Here is a 14,202-nt window from a genome sequence, read left to right on the forward strand (position 1 = left end):
TTGGATCCTCAATGCAAAGCAGTATGCACGATAGCAATCATAGTTAAAAAAGGCGTGCCTAGGCTCTTGGCGTTCGCAAAGCGCATTGCGCATAACTACACTTAATCTGTGCATAACTGCGCATAAGCATGCGCTTTGGTCAGTAAAGCGCAAGGCGGTGGCAAAACACACAATTAACACCTAGCGCTTTTTTGAGCTATGATAGCAATGGAATCTTAAATTAGAACAGTTGTTCTTCAGGTTTAGGCACTTGTTCTACATGAACAGCCTACATGTTCGGGACAAGGCGTTACCAATCATCGTCCAGTAAATGTGTCTCAGGAGAACGTAAGGGAATTTGATGAGTTTCTTTGCCAGTGAAGTATGTTTTCTTTAGGTAATTTGATACTGCCACCAAGCATTCTTGAAGATAGCAGAGGTATTAGCATAGGTTACCTCATCCTGAGTTTCCAAATCGGTCCTTCTCTATAGAGAAAAATGGGAAAATTTGCTGTATTATAACCGTCATGGAGGTAGGATGTATGGGACAAAGCAAAGTAATTGCCATGAATAACATTACTTACACATAACTCCTGGACAAACACCTGCAACTGGCATTTTCCTTCATCTTCAGTATAATATTTCCAAGACGGGAAGATACGCACATACGATTTAACAACATCAAATGCGATAGCTGCTAAACTACGACTAGTTGGTTGTGCTTCCTCCACAGGAATAGGCGTACTAACTGGTGGAGTTGGGGTTCGCCGTGGTAGTACTGGCCCTTTGGCACTGGAGCTGCCTTACTAACTGCTCTTGTTTGGGAGCTCTGTGGTGGAGATGGTACTGTGTCAACAAGAACTGTGTTACTATCTGCTGGGGTTGGGGTTAGATTGGGTGAAGCTGGTTCTCTGTCCATCGCAGTAGGGGTACAATCTGCGAGAGTTTGGGTTATGTGTGGTAGGGCTTGTTCTTGTGCATGTACAACCGGGGTGCTATCTCCACCAAGAGGTAGCACTGTTTTATTTGAAGACCGTGTTTTTAGTCCGCTGGATACTGGCATCACCCACTCCAATTCAAATGGCTGATAAACAGGAAACATAGTTGGATGTACAGGCAATGTATGAGAGACAGATGCAATAGATAGTGTGGAAAAAAGGCATGAAATAGTTGACATGTATATTGTTTAACTAAAACGGATATCATGACATAATTTCACATATATGATGTATATCTAAACTGGATAACATAGCATAACATAATTCAAAGATATGATGAATAACTAAACAGGATCGCATGACATAATTCACCTACATGGTATCTAAGTAATCAGGATCACATCATTTAATTCACATATGTGATTTATATGCTAAACAGAGGGCATTAGATATGATGTCTGAACTAAGAAAATGGTGTTGAATATTGTGTATATGATGTCTAAACTATGCAATGCAAGACACCATATGCATGATATGAGCAGTATAACCGTGCCAAGTTTGAGCATACACCTCGGTGGGGGAATAGGACTGGTCATCTGTCTCTAAATCCATCTCTGAGGAGCTATCGGGACCCAACAAGAGATCAGCTTCGACAGGTAGCATTGTCTGCTCTGAAGGCCTTGTTTTCACTCCAGATTTTTCCATCTCCCACCCAAATGGCTGATTCACAGGAAGAGTAGTTTAATGTACAAACATTGTCGACAAATGGAAATGTAATGAAGAAAAGGATGGGCAAGATATCATTCAAATATATGATGCCTGGTTAAACAGGATGGCATTGCACATTTCACATATATTATGGCTGTCTAAAAGACATGTGACTGCATAATTCCCATATATGATATAGAAACTAAACATGTGGCATTACAGAACATGTCTAAACTAAGCAGATGACATATATGATGTCAAAAGTAGGCACTACAAGGCAACATATGCATGATATGACTAACATCATCATGCTAAGGTAGAGCAAACACCTTGGGGGGTAAATAGGAGTGGTCAGCGGTGTCTGAATCCGCCTCAGAACAGATATCTTCCTCTGGATTACAATCTGGAGAGGGGTGGGGAGGGTTTGCCATTGAACCCACCATGGAGCAATGTCTGCATGACATTGTATTGCCGCGCAAAACTCCTCTCTTTTTCTCTACATGTTCAGCATGACTATGTACAATATCTGACATGCATACGAAAAAAATATAGTGAGATTATGTAAGGAGAGCATGCAGAAATTTAGAGTGATGGTAACAATGAGTGGATGGATCCAAAAATAATGATATCAGGCTGATGATTGATTTAAATTAATAAAAAAAGACAGATGATGATTGCTTTACTATTTGTTTCCCACCCAAGATGAACAACATAGGCATACCCTAGGTGAACCAATTATTAGACAGACATACTATTCATTGCTGCCTCGATATGTGCCCCACAACTAATTTAGAACTCAAGTTTGAACATTAATTTGGACCTGACTTGGAGTCCAAGAGGTGAACATGACGATAAAGTAGCAGATAATTTTAAGCAATGCATAACATAAGCAGAAACAAAAGAGTGCGACCTCTCTTGTGGACCCTGTACTCCTCAGGTTCATCTGCTGAGTCGATGATGGTGATGCCATTGCGATGGGTGCCGGCGGCAGGGAAGGAGATCCGAGGCAGCGAAAGATGGTCAGGAGTCGTGATGTTTGGTTTGGTGGATGCCTCTGTCGATGGAGCAGCTCAGGTGAGGTGGACGACGTCGCAGTAGGAGCAGGACAAACCACTCAAAGTTCCCTTCGACACGTACCTGTAACTGAAGTAATTCTGTAAGGGCTCATTTGGCTTGCATGATTCTTAAAATGCAGGGATAGGAAAAACACCGGAATAGGATAGGAATGCACATGGTAAACAGAGCATTTGTAAACACATGATTTCTGTCAACTTGGGTGTTTGGTTTACAGAAATTGGAAGAGCAGAGGAATGCAAAGAAACATGGCCAAAATAAAGTGAAACCATATGAAAGCGTGTACAGTTAGAATGTTATTCTGCCACTAATGCACTTGGTCTTGTTTTCATGCATAGGATTTTGAAAAGTAGGTCCAGGTGGATGTTTTGCTTCATTCCTTTCAACAAAATGCATGAATAATTGAATAGTAGAGTGCCATTAGAAAATTCCTATTACTATGTTTTTCCGTTTAACAAAAATAGCCCTAATGGATCGACGTGAATGTATAGTAATAAGTGATGAACAAGTGTACAACCTCTTTGCCGTAGCCGTGTCGACCTCAGCATCATTGGGTTGGTCGCTGAAGCAGTTGAGGCAGAGGTGGCTGTCGGAGGTGTGGAGGAAGATCTGAGGAATCTATAGACAGCGTCCAGGGCACTGCTCTGTTGTGATGGATCGTTCTGTCGTTGGAGCAGCTCCTGTGAGCCATAAGACGTCAATGCTGAACCAGCACAAGACAGACATCGTCAATCTCAAGTGGGATTCTAATAGCATCTCCAATAGATGATGTAAAATTTACATCACCAAAAACCACCTGACTACAACAGATGAGGTAAAAACTATTGACTCTGAACTTAACTGTCGAAACTAAAATTTACTGTGGAATATGAATGTTACTGTCGAAACTGAACGCAATGGTATCAGAGAGGCACTTGACATGTAGTTTAGGGAGGGCCTGCAGTTCATCTTCAACCTGCACCCCCTGAGCCGCCAGCCACCACCGGCCGAACCGCCGGCCCTAGTGCCGCCTCGCCGCCCCGAAACAACTCCCCATCGTCGCCCCGGCCAGCCCTCTAGGCCCCCCGCCCCCACCCTGAACCCTAAGATAGATAGTGGGGTACCTCTCCGGCGAGCCCCCATTCCCCCTGCGGGTGGTTCTTCCTTAACTCCGGCGAGCCCCCCCAACCCCTGAAAATTGACTGACCCAAAATTCGATTCAGTCGACTGAAGTGTGGCTAAATCGGAGTAGAGCAGCAGCACGAGCGAGGGGGAGAGCAGCAGCAGCAGCTGGGCAAGCGAGCGATCGAGCGAGAGCCAGAGCAGTAGCATCAGCGTGAGCGAGAGCCGGAGCAGCAGCAGCAGATCCGGCCGGTATGGCCGCCGCCGCCGAAGAGGCCTTGCACTGGGGGAGAGCCGCGTGGAGATGTCGCCCGCGGCGCCGGCTTCAAGGTAGCTGCTCCATGGGGGTGCGGGATGGAGCACCGTCGGTGCCGGGAGATCGAGTTAAGGAGAAGGTGCAATGCGATGAGTGTACAACCTCTTTGGTGGCGCCGAGTAGGCCTCGGCTTCGTCCGAGGAGTCGGTGAGGATGCTGCGGTTCCGCTGGAGCAGGTTAAGGCGGCGCTGTGGGGATGGAGCAGTCGCGATAGACGAGGCGATTGTCGGAGCAGCTCCTTGGAGGTGGAGGATGGGGCGGTTGAACCGGCGGGACGACGAGATGGACGACAGATCCTCATCCGGGGAGGTGGATGAGGGACGTCGAGCTGTTGCGGTGGACGACGTCGTCGGGGAAGAGGCTCCGGCTGGGCAGCGGTGAGGTGGCGGACGGAGGAGGGTGGGGTTTCTCGGCTGGAGCGGAGAGGTTATGGCGGCCTGGGATTTCGAATGGCGAAAAGGGGGCGATGGGAGGGGGTGAACCATGACTTAGGGACGCGCTTGTCCAAAATGTAGGGTTCATGTCTAGTACACAACCTTCTTCTTGTAGACGTTGTTGGGCCTCCAAGTGTAGAGGTTTGTAGGATAGCAGCAAATTTCCCTCAAGTGGATGACCTAAGGTTTATCAATCCGTGGGAGGCGTAGTATGAAGATGGTCTCTCTCAAACAACCCTACAACCAAATAACAAAGAGTCTCTTGTGTCCCCAACACACCCAATACAATGGTAAATTGTATAGGTGCACTAGTTCGGCGAAGAGATGGTGATACAAGTGCAATATGGATGCTAGATATAGGTTTTTTTAATCTGAAAATATAAAAACAGCAAGGTAACTAATGAAAAAAGTGAGCACAAACGGTATTGCAATGCTAGGAAACAAGGCATAGGGTTCATACTTTCACTAGTGCAAGTTCTCTCAACAATAATAACATAGATAGATCATATAACAATCCCTTGACATGCAACAAAGAGTCATTCCAAAGCCACTAATAGCGGAGAACAAACGAAGAGATTGTGGTAGGGTACGAAACCACCTCAAAGTTATCCTTTCTGTTCTATCTATTCAAGAGTCCGTAGTAAAATAAAATGAAGCTATTCTTTCCGTTCAATCTATCATAGAGTTCATACTAGAATAACACCTTAAGACACAGATCAACCAAAACCCTAATGTCACCTAGATACTCCATTGTCACCTCAATTATCCGCGGGCATGATTATACGATATGCATCACACAATCTCAGATTCATCTATTCAACCAACACAAAGTACTTCAAAGAGTGCCCCAAAGTTTCTACCGAAGAGTCAAGACGGAAACGTGTGCCAACCCTTATGCATAGGTTCATGGGCGGAACCCGCAGGTTGATCACCAAAACATACATAAAGTGGATCACGTGATATCCCATTGTCACCACAGATACGCACGGCAAGACATACATCAAGTGTTCTCAAATCATTAAAGACTCAATCCGATAAGATAACTTCAAAGGGAAAACTCAATTCATCACAAGAGAGTAGAGGGGGAGAAACATCATAAGATCCAACTATAATAGCAAAGGTTGTGATACATCAAGATCGTGCCATAGAGAGAACACGAGATAGAGCGATCAAACACATAGCTATTGGTACATACCCTCAGCCCCGAGGGTGAACTACTCCCTCCTCGTCATGGATAGCGCCGGGATGATGAAGATGGCCACCGGTGAGGGACCCCCCTCCGGCAGGGTGCCGGAACGGGCTCCCGAGAGGTTTTTGGTGGCTACAGAGGCTTCCGGCCGGGGAACTCCCGATCATAAACTTTCTTGAAAACTAGCCAACTTCATTCTCAGTCATCAAACAATTATAATTCATCCTATTTTCAGGAAGGGTCTATGTCAGAGCTTTGATTTAGCAAACTTCATATACTCAACTATCATATAGTCTTCTACAATTGCTAACACTCACGCAATACTTATGGTTATGGAGTTTTAATCGGACACTGAGAAATATAGGGGCTTATAGTGTTGCCTCCCAACATATTCACCTTTGGGTGATGTCAACAATAATAGTTCATGCTAACTTACATCCAATTGGATATATATATATATATATATATATATATATATATATATATATATATATATATATATATATATATATATATCAGGATCTTTCCAACACGAGGTGCTTGCCAAAGGATAAAATGAAAAAGGGAAAGGTGAAGATCACCTTGACTCTTGCATAAAGTAAAAGACATAAAGTAAAAGATAGGCCCTTCGCAGAGGGAAGCAGAGGTTGTCATGCGCTTTTATTGTTGGATGCACAAAATCTTAATACAAAAGAATGTCACTTTATATTGCCACTTGTATATGGACCTTTATTATGCAGTCCGTCGCTTTTATTGCTTCCATAACAAGATCATATAAAGCTTATTTTCTTCACACTAATAGATCATACATATTTAGAGAGCAATTTTTATTGCTTGCACCGATGACAACTTACTTGAAGGATCTTACTCAATCCATAGGTAGGTATGGTGGACTCCAATGGCAAAACTGGGTTTAAGGATATTTGGAAGCACGAGTAGTATCTCTACTTGGTGCAAGGAATTTTGGCTAGCATGAGGGGGAAAGGCAAGCTCAACATGTTTGAATGATCCGTGACAATATATTTTAACTGAGATGTGAGAAAACATAACCCATTACGTTGTCTTCCTTGTCCAACATCAACTCTTTAGCATGTCATACTTAATGAGTGCTCACAATTATAAAAGATGTCTAAGATAGTATATTTGTATGTGAAGTCTCTCTTCCTTCAATATTCTTTCATGAATTGTTCAAATGACCAATACAATGCTTGCTAACCTTCAATAAATTTACAACCTCTACTTCTTAGATGTGAAGTCATTACTCCCCATGGGATAAGCAAATGAGACATATATAATTTCAGATTTATGACTATCAACTCATTCAACAATTTACTCATAGGATATAAGTGAAGCACACGAGTAAATGACAAACTACTCCAACAAGATATAAGTGAAGATCAATGAGTAGCTAAATAATTATGTAACTATGTGAATATTCTCTCTCATTTAAGAATTTCAGATCTTGGTATTTTATTCAAGCAACAAGCAAAGAAAAATAAAATGACATTGCAAAGATAGCACAACTCATGTGAAGAAGCAAAAATTAGGTTCAACCGATACTAACTGATAATTGTTAAAGAAGAAAGGTGGGATGCCTAACGGGGCATCCCCAAGCTTATATGCTTGAGACTTCTTGAAATATTATCTTGGGGTGCCTTGGGCATCCCCAAGCTTGAACTTTTGTGTCTCCTTAATTTGTTTTATACCTCGGTTTCCTAAATCTCGAAAGCTTCATCCACACCAAACTCAACAAGAACTCGTGAGATAAGTTAGTATAAACCATTGCAAAAACCTTATCATTTCCTACTGTAACAAATCACCAACATTATTATTCAACATTGAATACTAAATGCCTCTGCATATTTAATACTCCTATCCTCAAATAGAATCATTAAACAAGCAAACATATGCAAACAATGCAACCATAACAGCAATCTGCCAAAACAGTATAGTCTGTAAAGAATGCATGATTCATCATACTTCCCTAAATCCAAAAATTATGAGAAAAATATTATGCTGTAGAAGATTTATCAGAGCTCATTATGCAAAAAGTCTCAACATTATATCATTCTCTTACTTTTCTAGGGAATTTTTGCAACAGCGGCAAACTTTCTGTTTTCAAACAGCAACATGTATACTAGTAAAATAAGCATGGTAAAGGCTATCCTTGACATTTTTATTGAAAATAAAGATGCAAATCATTATTATAAATAACAGCAAGCAAATACTAACAAATGAAAATGACACTCCAAGCAAAACACATATCATGTGGTGAATAAAAATATAGCTCCAAGTAAAGTTACCGATGAACGAAGACGAAAGAGGGGATGCCATCCGGGGCATCCCCAAGATTAGGCTCTTGGTTGTCCTTGAATATTACCTTGGGGTGCCTTGGGCATCCCCAAGCTTAGGCTCTTGCCACTCCTTATTCCATATTCCATCGAATCTTTACCCAAAACTTGAAAACTTCACAACACAAAACTCAACAGGAAATCTTATAAGCTCCGTTAGTGAAAGAAACCAAAACCACCACATTGATACTGTAATTAACTCATTTTAATTCATATTGGTGTAATATCTACTGTACTCAAACTTATCTATGGTTCATACCCTCCGATACTACTCATAGATTCATCAAAATAAGCAAACAACACATAGAAAACAGAATCTATCAAAAACAGAACAGTCTGTAGTAATCTGTATCAAATGTATACTTCTATAACTCCAAAAATCCTACCAAATTAGGAAGTCCTAAGCAATTCGTGTACCAATCCATATCAAAAAGAATCAGATAAGTAGCACGTTTGTGTGAATTAACAAAACAAATTTACTAGGTGCAAAAGTTTCTGATTTTCAGCAGGATCAACCCAACTATCACCGTAAGCTATCCTAAAGGTCTTACTTGGCACTTTATTGAAACAAAAGATATAAACATGATTAATACAGTAGAATAATCATGTTAACACACAAAAACAGTAAAGGTAAATATTGGGTTGTCTCCCAACAAGCGCTTTTCCTTAATGCCTTTCTAGCTAGGCATGATGATGACAATGATGCTCACATAAAAGATAAGAATTGAAACATAATGGGAGCATCATGAAGCATATGACTAGCACATTTAAGTCTAACCCACTTCCTATGCATAGGTATTTTGTGAGCAAACAACTTATGGGAACAATAATCAACTAGCATAGGAAGGCTAAACAAGCATAACTTCAAAACTTTAAGCACATAGAGAGGAAACTTGATATTATTGTAATTCCTACAAGCATATGTTCCTCCCTCATAATAATTTTCAGTAGCATCATGAATGAATTCAACAATATAACCAGCACCTAAAGCATTCTTTTCATGATCTACAAGCATAGAAAATTTACTACTCTCCACATAAGCAAATTTCTTCTCATGAATAGTAGTGGGAGCAAACTCAACAAAATAATTATCATGAGAGGCATAATCCAATTGAAAACTAAAATCATGATGACAAGTTTCATGGTTATCATTATTAATAATAGCATACAAGTCATCACAATAATCATCATATATAGCAACTTTGTTCTTATAATCAATTGGAACCTCTTCCGAAATAGTGGATTCATCACTAAATAAAGTCATGACCTCTCCAAATCCACTTTCATGTTCATCACAATAAGATTCAACATCCTCCAAAATAGTGGGATCATTACTTCCTAAAGTTGACACTCTTCCAAACCCACTTTCATCAATATAACCATCATAAATAGGAGGCATGCTATCATCATAATAAATTTGCTCATCAAAACTTGGGGGACAAAAAATATCATATTCATCAAACATAGCTTCCCCAAGATTGTGTCTTTGCATATCATTAGCATCATGGATATTCGGAATTCATACTAACAACATTGCAATCATGCTCATCATACAAAGATCTAGTACCAAGCATTTTAATGCATTCTTCTTCTAGCAATTGAGCACAATTTTCCTTTCCATCATTCTCACAAAGATATTAAAAAGATGAAGCGTATGAGACAAACTCAATTCCATTTTTTTGTAGTTTTCTTTTACTAGACTGGTGATAAAACAAGAAACAAAAAGATTCGATTGCAAGATCTAAATATATACCTTCAAGCACTCACCTCCCCGGCAGCGGCGCCAGAAAAGATCATGATGTCTACTACACAACCTTCTTCTCGTAGACGTTGTTGGGCCTCCAAGTGCAGAGGTTTGTAGGACAGTAGCAAATTTCCCTCGAGTGGATGACCTAAGGTTTATCAATCTGTGGGAGGCATAGGATGAAGATGGTCTCTCTCAAACAACCCTGCAACCAAATAACAAAGAGTCTCTTGTGTCCCCAACAAACACAATGGTAAATTGTATAGGTGCACTAGTTCGGCGAAGAGATGGTGATAAAAGTGCAATATGGATGGTAGATATAGGTTTTTGTAATCTGAAAATATAAAAACAGCAACGTAACTAATGATAAAAGTGAGCACAAACGGTATTGCAATGCTAGGAAACAAGGCATAGGGTTCATACTTTCACTACTACAAGTTCTCTCAACAATAATAACATAGATAGATCGTATAACAATCCCTCAACATGCAACAAAGAGTCACTCCAAGCCACTAATAGCAGAGAACAAACGAAGAGATTATGGTAGGGTACGAAACCACCTCAAAGTTATCCTTTCTGTTCTATCTATTCAAGAGTCCGTAGTAAAATAACAAGAAGCTATTCTTTCCGTTCAATCTATCATAGAGTCCATACTAGAATAACACCTTAAGACACAAATCAACCAAAACCCTAATGTTACCTCAATTATCCGTGGGCACGATTATATGATATGCATCACACAATCTCAGATCCATCTATTCAACAAACACAAAGTACTTCAAAGAGTGCCCCAAAGTTTCTACTGGAGAGTCAAGACGAAAACGTGTGCCAACCCTTATGCATAGGTTCATGGGCGGAACCCGCAGGTTGATCACCAAAACATACATCAAGTGGATCATGTGATATCCCATTGTCACCACAGATACGCACGGCAAGACATACATCAAGTGCTCTCAAATCATTAAAGACTCAATCCAATAAGATAACTTCAAAGGGAAAACTCAATTCATCACAAGAGAGTAGAGGGGGAGAAACATCATAAGATCCAACTATAATAGAAAAGCTCGCGATACATCAAGATCGTGCCACACAGAGAACACGAGAGAGAGAGAGATATCAAACACATAGCTACTGGTACATACCCTCAGCCCCAAGGGCGAACTACTCCCTCCTCGTCATGGATACCACCGGGATGATGAAGATGGCCACTGGTGAGGGATCCCCCCCTCCGACAGGGTGCCGGAATGGGCTCCCGAGAGATGTTTGGTGGCTATAGAGGCTTGCGGCGGCGGAACTCCCGATCTATCTTCGTCTTTGATGGTTTTAGGGTATATGGGAATATGTAGGCGAAAGAAGTCGGTCGGGGGAGGCTAGTGGGGCCCACGAGACAGGGGGCGCGCCCAGGGGGGCTGGGCGCACCCTCCTATCTCCTGGCCTCCTTGAAGCTTCCCTGGCTTGTACTTCAAGTCTCCCGTATCATGTTCGTTCCAAAAATCACGCTCCCGAAGGTTTCATTCCGTTTGGACTCTGTTTGATATTCCTTTTCTTTGAAATACTGAAATAGGCAATACAACAAAAATATGGGCTGGGCCTCCGGTTAGTAGGTTAGTCCCAAAAGTAATATAAAAGTGTATAATAAAGCCCGTAATCATTCACAACAGATAATAAAATAGCATGAATGCTTCATAAATTATAGATACGTTGGAGACGTATCAAGGGTGTGTTACAAAAGTACCCCCCACCGATTTCAACTAGCGGCCCTTTCGGCTCAGGGTTAGAAGGGGGATTTCACGTGTCGGGATTTGGCAGCTGGAGGGAGTTTTTGCGCGCGTTGTAATTTCGGGATAGCAAGGCGCGGGTTGTGAAGGCGCCAGTTTTGGGAGCACGATATCTGAATTTTCGAGATATAACAAGATGCGGGTTGAATTTAAGGGACAAGCCTAACGTGTAGTAATATTGTACTTGTATGTACCAAATCAATTCGCACTTCCCTCAACCAAAAAGAAAATGAAAAAAATAAAACTATTCATACCACACAAAGAGAGAGTCTTGCCCCGTTTTACTATACAAATGCTATTCAAAGCTACTCCCTACTTCCATCTATATAGGGTCTAATACGTTTTTCAATGCTAACTTTGACCAAATATTAGAGCAATATTATATAACATGCAACTTACACAAAGCACACCGTTAAATTCGTTTGTGAAAGGTTCTTTCAATGATATAATTTTCACATTGTGCATGTCATGTACTATTAATCTTGTCAATAGTCAATGGCGGTCTTAAAAAACTCATAACGCCCTATATAGATGGAAGGAGGGAGTATGAATCCATGTTATGTCCAATTAATTTTTTTTGCTTGCTGTATAATGCATGTAACCTACTCATACCAACATTTTAGTGCATTCCAAATTTCTATACTACCGCTGCAATTCGAACTAAATTTGAATTCGTTTCTCTATTTTAATAAGAATCTACAATCATGATTGTTGCCAACTTCAACCATCATTCGTGTATTACCTTAATAACACACCACATGATTACTATAGAGATAGATATGAACTATGTGTACTACATGGACACGAATTCTGTTTTTTGAATACACTTGATGTTGATTCCAAATAATAGTACATTTGATGTACTAACTATATATTCATAATCTAAACCATGTTCCATACGTACACCGTGTTTATCACACTAAGTATAGTGCCCCGCCTCCTACATTATGACAAGTATTTAGACCCGAGCTGCAAAAGGCACACATTAGCCCAAATTATAATCAATGTTCTATGTATTATATGTAGTACTAGCAAGATGCCCATGCGTTCCACAGAACATCAACATGATCAAGGGACCTAATTTGCAAATATGGAGAGGGGTGTGGGTATCTTTTTTGAACTTTCCATAGTTTCCTTCCTATCCGCCAGATATAAATCGGACGGCCTATATTGCAGGATGGCAGGCACACCATCATCAACAACTCCCTTTTTTATAAGAGTAGAGATAAAATATATTATATGTAGTATAACATGTTCATAACCACACCATGTGTATCACCGTTATATATATTCACACATACGTCGGTTCAAAACACTATGATAAATTCTTCAAATATCCGAATTCGCTTTTTATAATGAAGTATGATCTCTATTCATCTTTTACACCCACACAATCCTCTTATCTTTGTAGCTAGCGCTAACTTTCTCTCGTGCATGCACACGCCCGCATCCCTCTCACCCTCCCTAAGCATTCTCTAGCTCCATCGTGCAAATTAGTCTTTTCACTTTACGTCGTTCACCACGGTGTGTGTAGGCCCCCCAGCTCCTTCTTTACGACACACATAGATCGATATGCCTCTCTAGCCAGGTGTGCCTAGCACAAACACAAGCTTCCCCTCTTCTCTTATCACCGTCCATGCCTCACTCCCACCACTCTTTTCATCGATCTCATACTCGCACCCTCCTCCCCCCTCGATATAGTATGCCTCTCGTACCACCTCCTAGATGCACCCCTCTCTCTCTATCCTTCTCCTCGTGCCTCATTTGCTTCTAACACACACATGCATGTATACCGATCGATCTCCCAACATATACCTAGATCGACTTTAACTATCCCCCCCCATCGATCGACGTACCTCACAAGTTATGTCTCTCCTTTCTCTAACAAAGGGCGATTGATCTTCCTATGTAGTTGCGTCTGCTTACCACAACCATATCGCCCCCCTCATCATTCGTGCATGCCTCCTGACCCGTCTCTCACACGCACGTGCACAGACAACAAGCAGCCATCTCCTCTCTTATTGATATTGCGGGCGTGCCCTCCGTTTGTCTAGCAAGCCTATCCCACCATTTGTTAGAACCAACTGCACTACCACCCCCTCCAACACTCCAGCTCTGTCTCTCTCCCAACCTTATTCCTCTCCTGCACATATGCATGGATGCCGATCGATCTCCCTTAATACATGAGGCAGATCGATCTCCTTAATACATGAGGTAGGCCTTTCTCCTCCTCCACACATATACCAGCCATTGTACCTCTATAGTTAATTGGGCCTCCCTCTTCCCCCACCACACATCAATAGTCGAGCGCTGCAGGTAGGTATCCATGCTACAGAGACAAACTGCACATGTCCCCTCTCACGTTCCAGTAGGCCAGCCACTCTATATCTTTGACATGGGCACACACAAACTCGATGGCACTCTTTATCGATCGCGCGCGCACACACACACACATCATCCCTCTTTTCGATTCTATGGACACCTCAAACCGATGATACCTCCAGTCAATTCTCGTGGATCGCCCCCTCTATATATATATTATATCCAGGACTCTATTTCACACACATTGCATATGTTACATTTTTTATTG

The sequence above is a fragment of the Triticum dicoccoides genome, chromosome 3B (assembly GCF_002162155.2).
Source record: "Triticum dicoccoides isolate Atlit2015 ecotype Zavitan chromosome 3B, WEW_v2.0, whole genome shotgun sequence".
Lineage (NCBI taxonomy): Eukaryota > Viridiplantae > Streptophyta > Magnoliopsida > Poales > Poaceae > Triticum > Triticum dicoccoides.